This window comes from Rhagoletis pomonella, unplaced genomic scaffold (assembly GCF_013731165.1).
Source record: "Rhagoletis pomonella isolate Grant_MI unplaced genomic scaffold, Rhpom_1.0 Rhpom_scaffold_00001, whole genome shotgun sequence".
Classification (NCBI taxonomy): Eukaryota; Metazoa; Arthropoda; class Insecta; order Diptera; family Tephritidae; genus Rhagoletis; species Rhagoletis pomonella.
Genome location: NW_023458555.1, coordinates 61,041,646 through 61,049,634, shown reverse-complemented (window position 1 = coordinate 61,049,634; position 7,989 = coordinate 61,041,646). Strand labels below are relative to the sequence as shown.

The window sequence follows — 7,989 nt, the reverse complement described above, 5'->3', positions numbered from 1 at the left end:
CATGAACCGAAATACTGCTTAAAAACGAGTCCGAGCTCAACAACAACCGGTTATATATGTCACGGTTACATACTTCACGAGAAAACTTCCGGGAATAATTTTCTCGGTAGTATTTGTTGTGGGCCTTTTGAGCCTCCCCGATAATTGTCCTATTGGTAATAAAGAATTAGTACCTTGTGCATTGTGGGTGTCATAGGATGCCACGCGTAAAGCTCATCATATAATTTGGCGGTGTCCAATGCATATTCGTCGTATTTTGTGGAATCAATTTCGTAGCCACTAGATATGGTTTCCAATATTATTTTTAACCTGTAAATTAAATCAAATAAAACACCTCTTTGAGGTAAAATTTTCGAGTGACGAAAGCTGAGCTAGAAACACAAAATTTATGATATCAATTTCGTGACGAGAATTATACGCATTTTTTAACTGCCTTGGAAACGTACGGAAAATCTTTTTTTATTTTTTAAGCTGTGGGAGCAGGGGTTGTAGGTGTTCTGACCGCCCAAAGTTGCGGGTTTTCCGGCGGGATTACCAAACCTAGCATATTTTAAGACTTCTGTCAAAATATTGCAGAAAAATATTAACATTTTCGTAAGCTGGACCGGTTCGAAAATACCTCTAAAAATTTAGTTTTTTATGAATAAAAAAAGTTTCTTACAGGATTTTCTGAAAAAAATCCCCCCAAATGACTAAACAGTTTAAGCTTAAAAAGTTTGCATAAAAATATTTAAAAAAAAATTCTACGGAATCATATCTAATAATGAGATTTTTGATGCTGTTTTTTAACTTTTTTCAAAGACTAGAATAACTAGAAGACTAGAATAAATTTTCGCACTCTTTTTATTTCTTTGCAAAAAAAAACTCATTCACATCCCAATTATTTTTTTTTTTATCAAATACCAACAAATCAATTAACATGTAATGTCACACGTTTTCTTACCTTCCTTTCTTTCATACTTTGAATGAGCTTATTCGCAAAGAAATTAAAAGGGAGATAAAATACCTTACCAACGATACCTCATAAGCAGACGTGGGCACTACCACAAACAGAGTGAGCTACGCTTCCGCTCTTTTAGCACCTGCTAACTCTCTGCCCATGCCTGCTCATAAGTCTAATTGGTAACACAGGGTGCTTCTAATGAAAATAAAAATTTTATGCTGAAATACACATGCTAAGACCTTCGAAATTTTGTGCTGGGATATGCGTTACAGCTTCGCAAATTTTACCCCTACCGAAACAAAAGATGTATACACATCAAAAAAATATATATAAAAAACTTTTTATTAATAAAAAACTCAATTTGTGGAGGTATTTTCAAATCGGTCCAGCTCACGTAAATCTTAAGATGTTTGCGAGGTATTTTGGTGGAAGTCTTAAAATGTAATAGATTTTATAATTCCAGTGGAAAACAGTACCAATTTTTTTTTGGACGAGGAGTGATGCAGTCTACTGTACATAAGTTGACTATGATTACTGGGCCGTGCTATCATAGTAGCACAATGCCACCAAGTGCATTTTAAAATTTCCAGGCAATAGCCACATGCGATTATCGATTCTATTTTTTGTTGTTTGTGTGAAATATTTTATTTTTATCAGTATTTTTCTTTTAATCAAAATATGTTGAATTAAAAGTGAAAATAAAAAAATATTTTGCCAGGTCGGTAGCAATTAGTCCATTTTAATTTGTGATTTCACTCATTAAAGGTAGCTGGTGAATTTACTAAGGTGACGTATTCTAGGAACTCATGAAATGTGATGAACAGCATTACAGGTAATCTGGTAGGTCCGGTGAATTCACTAGCTCCTCACTGGTGCGTCGTGTTCAACATTCGCTGAGTTACCTAGGTAACAGTCGTATTATAAATTTTTTTTTTTTGCTTTTTTTCAACTGTTGATTCATGAATTGAACTTTATAGCGACAATGTTTTCAATTTATTTGTGCTTGGCGTTACGTGTCAGTTTCGGTGGTGAAAAAAATAAAAAAATAAATTGAAATAAATATTGGTAATAATAATAATTAATTGTTAATTGTTTCAAGAGGTGAGGACACGCACTTATGAGCATCAGTTTTTTAATTATTTTGTTTTTTGTTAATCTTGTATAAAAAATATGGTTGATTATACGATCCAAACTCCAAAAATGCGATTGTTTTTTTTTATATGGAGAAAATGAGCGACACCATCAACAAAAAAATTTTTCAAAAACCGCTGGTAAGTCCTAGCTACCTTAGACTTGCACTTTATTATACCATAATTGAATGGGATAAAAACTGCATACTCAACTTTTTTCAAAAGAGTGTAATTAATTGCAGAGAGAGAAAATTTGCAGAATTTCCTTTAATTTAGCGCAAAGTTTGGAGCACTAATTTTTGGGGTTTATGTTGTAGAGTTAACCACATTTTTGTAAAAAAAATGCGAAAAATAAAATAATTAAAAAACAGTTGCCCGTATTGCAAAAAAATTGCTGTACCTAAACTTTATTGATTGACTGTACATATGTATATATAGTATGCATTAATATTATTTAAGTTTAATTAAAAGTACTTATTAATATGTATAAATCTTGTCTAAGATCAACTCCTAATTGCTATTGTAGCAATAAATCGTTGTAGGTCGTTGTGAACCAGCTGCACTATCAGCAGGTAGAGGAAATACCGCCCACAATCAACTTTCCGGGTTTAAGTGCTAAGCAACTGGAGGAGCTGAATGCGAAGATAGACAAGGAAAACCGCGCACTCTATGTAATACGATAAAATATATTAATCGGAACTTAATAACTTAATTTCGTTAATTAATTACTCTTTAACTGTCATGGTAAGTCTATGAAGTCTCTTCTGCAACCAGCAGGGGTTATTAGAAATTTAAAATTTATATTGTCCGACACGTTGATGCAGGAATATAACGTAGATGGAATTCACGGTAAAAAATCTCTAAAAGGTCTAGACAACTTTTACGATGCGCTGATAGGTAAATCAATGAAATTTCTTATTGAATTAAAGCTTAAACAGATGGCAGCGTTTACCGGATTATCTCGGAACCACTGCAGTTGATCCAGATTAAGTCCGAGTTAATCCGGATCAACGCTACCGTCTGTTTAAGCATTTAGGTACACATCCAATCCAAAAGCGTTTTTAAATTAATTTTTCTCATTTTCAGAATCAATCCCAATTGGCGACAACTTAGGCCCGGCTGAGTTACGGAAGGCAATACAGTTGCAAAAAAAATAGATTCATAAAGGCAAAATGTATAGGCCAAAATAACCACCAAAAATATATTTAATTTATGTTATACAGACCAACAAGGAGCAACAGAAATGTGAGCAGTCATTTTCGACATACATATGTACATATGTACATATGAACATACATACATTTATTCCGACGTTGAATCTGAATTCGGCTGAATAATAGCGTCAGAATTTCGAGATACGTCGAAAATGGCTCATCTTATTTCTGTTGTTGTTTTTTTCTCTTTAACTGTTCGTCAAATAAATGAGTGGTAGCTAGTGAAGCAGTTCATGAGTGGAACTTAATAGTAGGTATACCATGACTATAATGAGATAGGTGGTGAATTGTAGTTAGTGAGTTAACTTGTGAATGGAAGCTAATGGTAACTAGTGAGATAGCTTATGAATGGTAATCCAGTAGGTGTAAATTGATTACTGCCTATGACATCCCCATGTTAAATTCATGGATTAATTGCATTGCTGGTAATCTGGCGGGTAGCTAGTGGTGGTTACCGGTAGCGAGTGAGTTCACTAGTGCCTCACTAGTGCTCAGTACTAGAGGGTTACTAGAAAAGTGTCATAATCCAAAAAAAAAAAACAAAAAATCGAGTTACGTATGCAAAAATGCATGTTACCCATTTCTTATGGCATTTGTTTTTGTTATTCTATGGCTTTATAACAATTATTCACAATAATTATTATTGAGCTTGAGGCCGTTTTTAATGAAAAACTTAAAGGATAACAATAATTTGAAAAAAATGGTAGAAGTGCTATCACCACATTTCCTCATCAGAATTCTTTCAGTAGGATTCGAACAGACGATCCCACTGACTCAGTTAGTTGCCTACGCACTGTGCTAAGTTCGCCTTGTTAATTCTTGTTGCTTTTTTCCACTATTTCATTTGTTAAGCCAACTGCAATCCAGCGCAGCTGTTCCAGTGCTATTTAAACTTGATCATGTGGTTGTTGGTTTTTGTTAATATTTCTATTATTAGAATGTTTAACTGTTAGGTGTGCTCGTCCTTAAAATATTTCTTTTTGTTATTTTATGGCCTTATAATAATTATATTCAACAATTTTTATTGAGCTTGAGGCAGGGCCGGATCGTAAGCTCGATTTTGGGAGGGGAAATAAGAATCAAGAATTTTGTACGCCCAAGTATCTATGATAGACATTTTATTTTATTATATTATACATCTATTGTATATAAATGAATTATATTTTTGCAAATCATATGTTTTGAGTCATATGTTTTTGAGAAAAATACAGCGTAGTAAGTTTAAAATTTCAAAATTACATTTCCCGAATGAAAAATAAAATATTCGAGCTAACTCGACGGCACATAATGTGCTTTTTTAACACTTCATGCCAATTAATCGTTGCGCTTTCGACAGAATAAATATTTTGATATGAAGGAAAATGACTTTCAAAGCTAATTTAATTGGTATTCAAGGAAAAATATTGCCATTGAGTCACCAGCACTCCCTGATCTTAAAAAAATTTGATCAAAAATAGTCTTCTTTGAAAAAAACATGCAAAATCCAACGGATATATTTAAAAAAAAAAAACATTTTTTGGATTTTTTATTATACTAATAGTAAAGATTTTGGGACGAGAAACACGATTCCACTGTTTAAAAAACGAAAAATAAAATCAACCCCTCATTTTGAAAAATGCATTATATATTGCATTTTTTATTATTTGCATGCAGCTGTGCATCCTTCACACAATTTTTATCCGTCGAAAAACAAGCCACGGTAGAGGTAGTCTCTAGGCCTTTTGAGAGCTAAATTATTACGTTTCTAAAGTTAAACTTCGAAATTTCATTCGACATTTTACGCATTTTTTTTCTAATTTCGGAGTAAAAACTAGTACAGCAGTTTCGAAGTTTGGTTTAAAATTGTTATAACTTGGCTCTCAGAGGGCCTAGAGGCTTCTACCTTGGCTCAAATTAAAGGTCTTAAATTATTGTTCAAGGGATATATAATTGAGTAAGGATGCACAGCTGCATGCAAATAGAAAAATATGCAATAAATAATGCATTTTTTGAATTAAGGTGCTCAAATTTTTCTTCGAATTTTGAACAGTGGAATCGTATTGCTCGTCTCAAAATCTATAATACTAGTATAATAAAAAATACATAAACTTTTTTTTTGAATAAATCCCGTGTATTTTGCATATATTTTTTTTTGAAGAACTCTACTTTTCACCAATTTTGTTTATGTCAAGCGGTAATTGTGGCTCTGTGGCCACAATTGAAAGGGATTTACTTTTGCTTTCAAAACCATTTTGTTTCGTATCAAAATGATGCTCCTGTCGAAAGCGCTACGATTAATTCGCGTGCAGTTTCAAAAAGCACACTGTGCGGCTTGTGAAAGGACAAGAGATGTATTTTAAAAGGCTGTGCAAATTTTTCAGATATGAGTTCAGCGACAGAATCTAACAGAAATGGCCAATTTCATATCAGAAAAAAATTTCAATTAGCACGAAATTGTTCCGGAAGTAGAACCACAATACCAAGAGTGTAATTGAAATTCTTTACCAAACTCGGATTTCTCGACTGACGCGGATTTGGGAGGGGAAATTTCCCCTATTTCAAAAAACGCGTTGTAAGATGTAAAAACTTTTATTTGATTACCGTTTAAAAATGTTCGTATTTAAATCATTTCCATTATACTTACACTACATATAATGGAAATATTCAATTCAAATTCGCCCGTATTAAAATGAAGCATTCTTCACTGCACAGATAGCGTTTTGCAAGTCTCGGATGCTTTTTCATATGTAATTAAGAAGGTTTATCGTCGTCTCAGAAAACGGATGTCGAATGTTACAAAACACGGTTTTGAGAAAATTGACTTTGAAGTTTAAGCTCGAATTAGTCCGAAACTGTACGGTAGATTTTTGTAATTTTTAAAGCAGGCGTAGTTGGCGTTATTATTTTTGATTTTCCATATTTTCACATTTAATATCTCTTAACGTTAATGAGAAAATTGACTTTTCATTCCGTATACATTTGTCGTAAGTAGCGTTTACTCACCACTTTGTTTTGTCCATAGAACATACGACAATACTAAAGTATCTATTTCAACGACGATGGTATAATTTGATGAAAAAATCAGACATATTTATCAAATAATGATTACTTATTAGAAAAAACATATTCATGTATTTAATAAAAAAAAATCTGTACATCTCTTATGCTGTAAATATATTAAGAACATACGTTTTCTTTATATAAAAACAAAAAACAATATTTAAATTCAGTCTTTTGTACATTTTTATTTCTTTCATTTCATTGTAGACTCAGTGCCATCTGAAATTTAAAATTTTAAAATTAGTTACTTAGTTTAATTTCCAATTTTAATTGTGTCGTTATAGTAGAGGACCATCGAATTGTCGTGAGTTCAAAGTTTTGCGATACATACGACAAATGTTTTATGATTAAAACAAGATTATATTTGTATGGGAATTTGTCGTATTTGCCACCCACTAGAACTTGAATGGAGATCTCCCTAAGTGAGGAATAAAAGAGTACTCCCCTTGACCTGATTTCGGATCAATAAGAGAGATTTGTGGACTTTTTACTCCCTTATTACTCGTTTAGGAGTCAATAGGGACATCTCCTAAGCTAGCAATTAAAGAATGCTCCCTGAGGCATGATTTGGGAGCAATAAGCGAGATTAGTCGGTTTTGCACTCCTGTATTACTCACTTAGGAGTATAATGGGAGATCTCCCAAGTGAGCAATAAAAGTATCCTCCGGGATACATGTATAAGCGAGATTTGTTGGTTTTGTACTCCGTTATTACTCGCTTAGGAGCAAAAATCGATGTCTCCTAAGCGAGCAATCCAGGAGTATTCTTTTTGATTGATAGGAGAGCTATACGCACCTTCTTCAACATAATTTTGTGTTAACTGATGTGTAACTGATGTGTACATTCATACTTACATACATATGTATTTCTTATTGAAAAATTTAAATCAGGAAACAATCAAATTAATTGGAGAGCAAATCTTTAGAGCCGCTGGTATGTATGATAGCATTTGTTTAAACTTATAAATGGTTGTATTATTTAACTCAAAATATATTTCAGATTACGGGGCCAGCAATTAAGGCGTCTAAGTTCTAGCGTTGCAATCTTGCCCCGCCCAGAAAATTTACTGGGTACAGCCGGAAATTTTTCAAGGCTTGAATCGTTTGGTCCACTCCCGGGTGAATACAAGTGAAATAACTTTTCCAGGAAATCATCCTCGTCACACTTATCTTGTGGATTATATAAAAGTTTTCTAATTTTAGTTAATAATGTAATAATACTTATTTAGGTTTTTTGCTATTTTTGTAATAATCAGCTTAAATCCCAAGGGAGTACTCACTGAGCAATCGTACGATGCTCCCAAGTTCTACTGGGCACATACGACAAATGTTTTATGATTTAAAAAAAAGTACGTTTGTATGGGAATTTGTCGTATCCCAGTAGAACTTGGGAGCATCGTACGATTGCTCGGTGAGTACTCCCTTGGGAGTATACGAATACTCCCCATTGCTCCCTATGCTTCTGTGTATAAGCATGTAATTTTGTATACTCCCTGTAACATTGGATGTCCTAGGAGGGGGAGTAATCCCTTTTACCTCCTAAACGAGCAATCGCGGAGCACACACAGAATTATCATCCCACAAACCTCCTAATAAAGCAATACGGGAGTACTCCCATAGTTACCTCCCAGAAACCTCCCAAAAAGACAACAAGGGAGTGCACA

The 7,989-nt window shown here is 33.4% G+C and overlaps 1 long non-coding RNA gene across 1 annotated transcript; it reads left to right on the top strand.

Moving 5' to 3' along the window:
* Nucleotides 1–1,730: 1,730 nt before the first annotated feature.
* On the top strand, nucleotides 1,731–3,290 carry LOC118747074. The gene is made up of 4 exons (XR_004993922.1): nucleotides 1,731–1,849; nucleotides 2,600–2,817; nucleotides 2,898–2,970; nucleotides 3,160–3,290. It is a non-coding gene; the product is annotated as an uncharacterized LOC118747074 (long non-coding RNA).
* The last annotated feature ends 4,699 nt before the right edge of the window (nucleotides 3,291–7,989 follow it).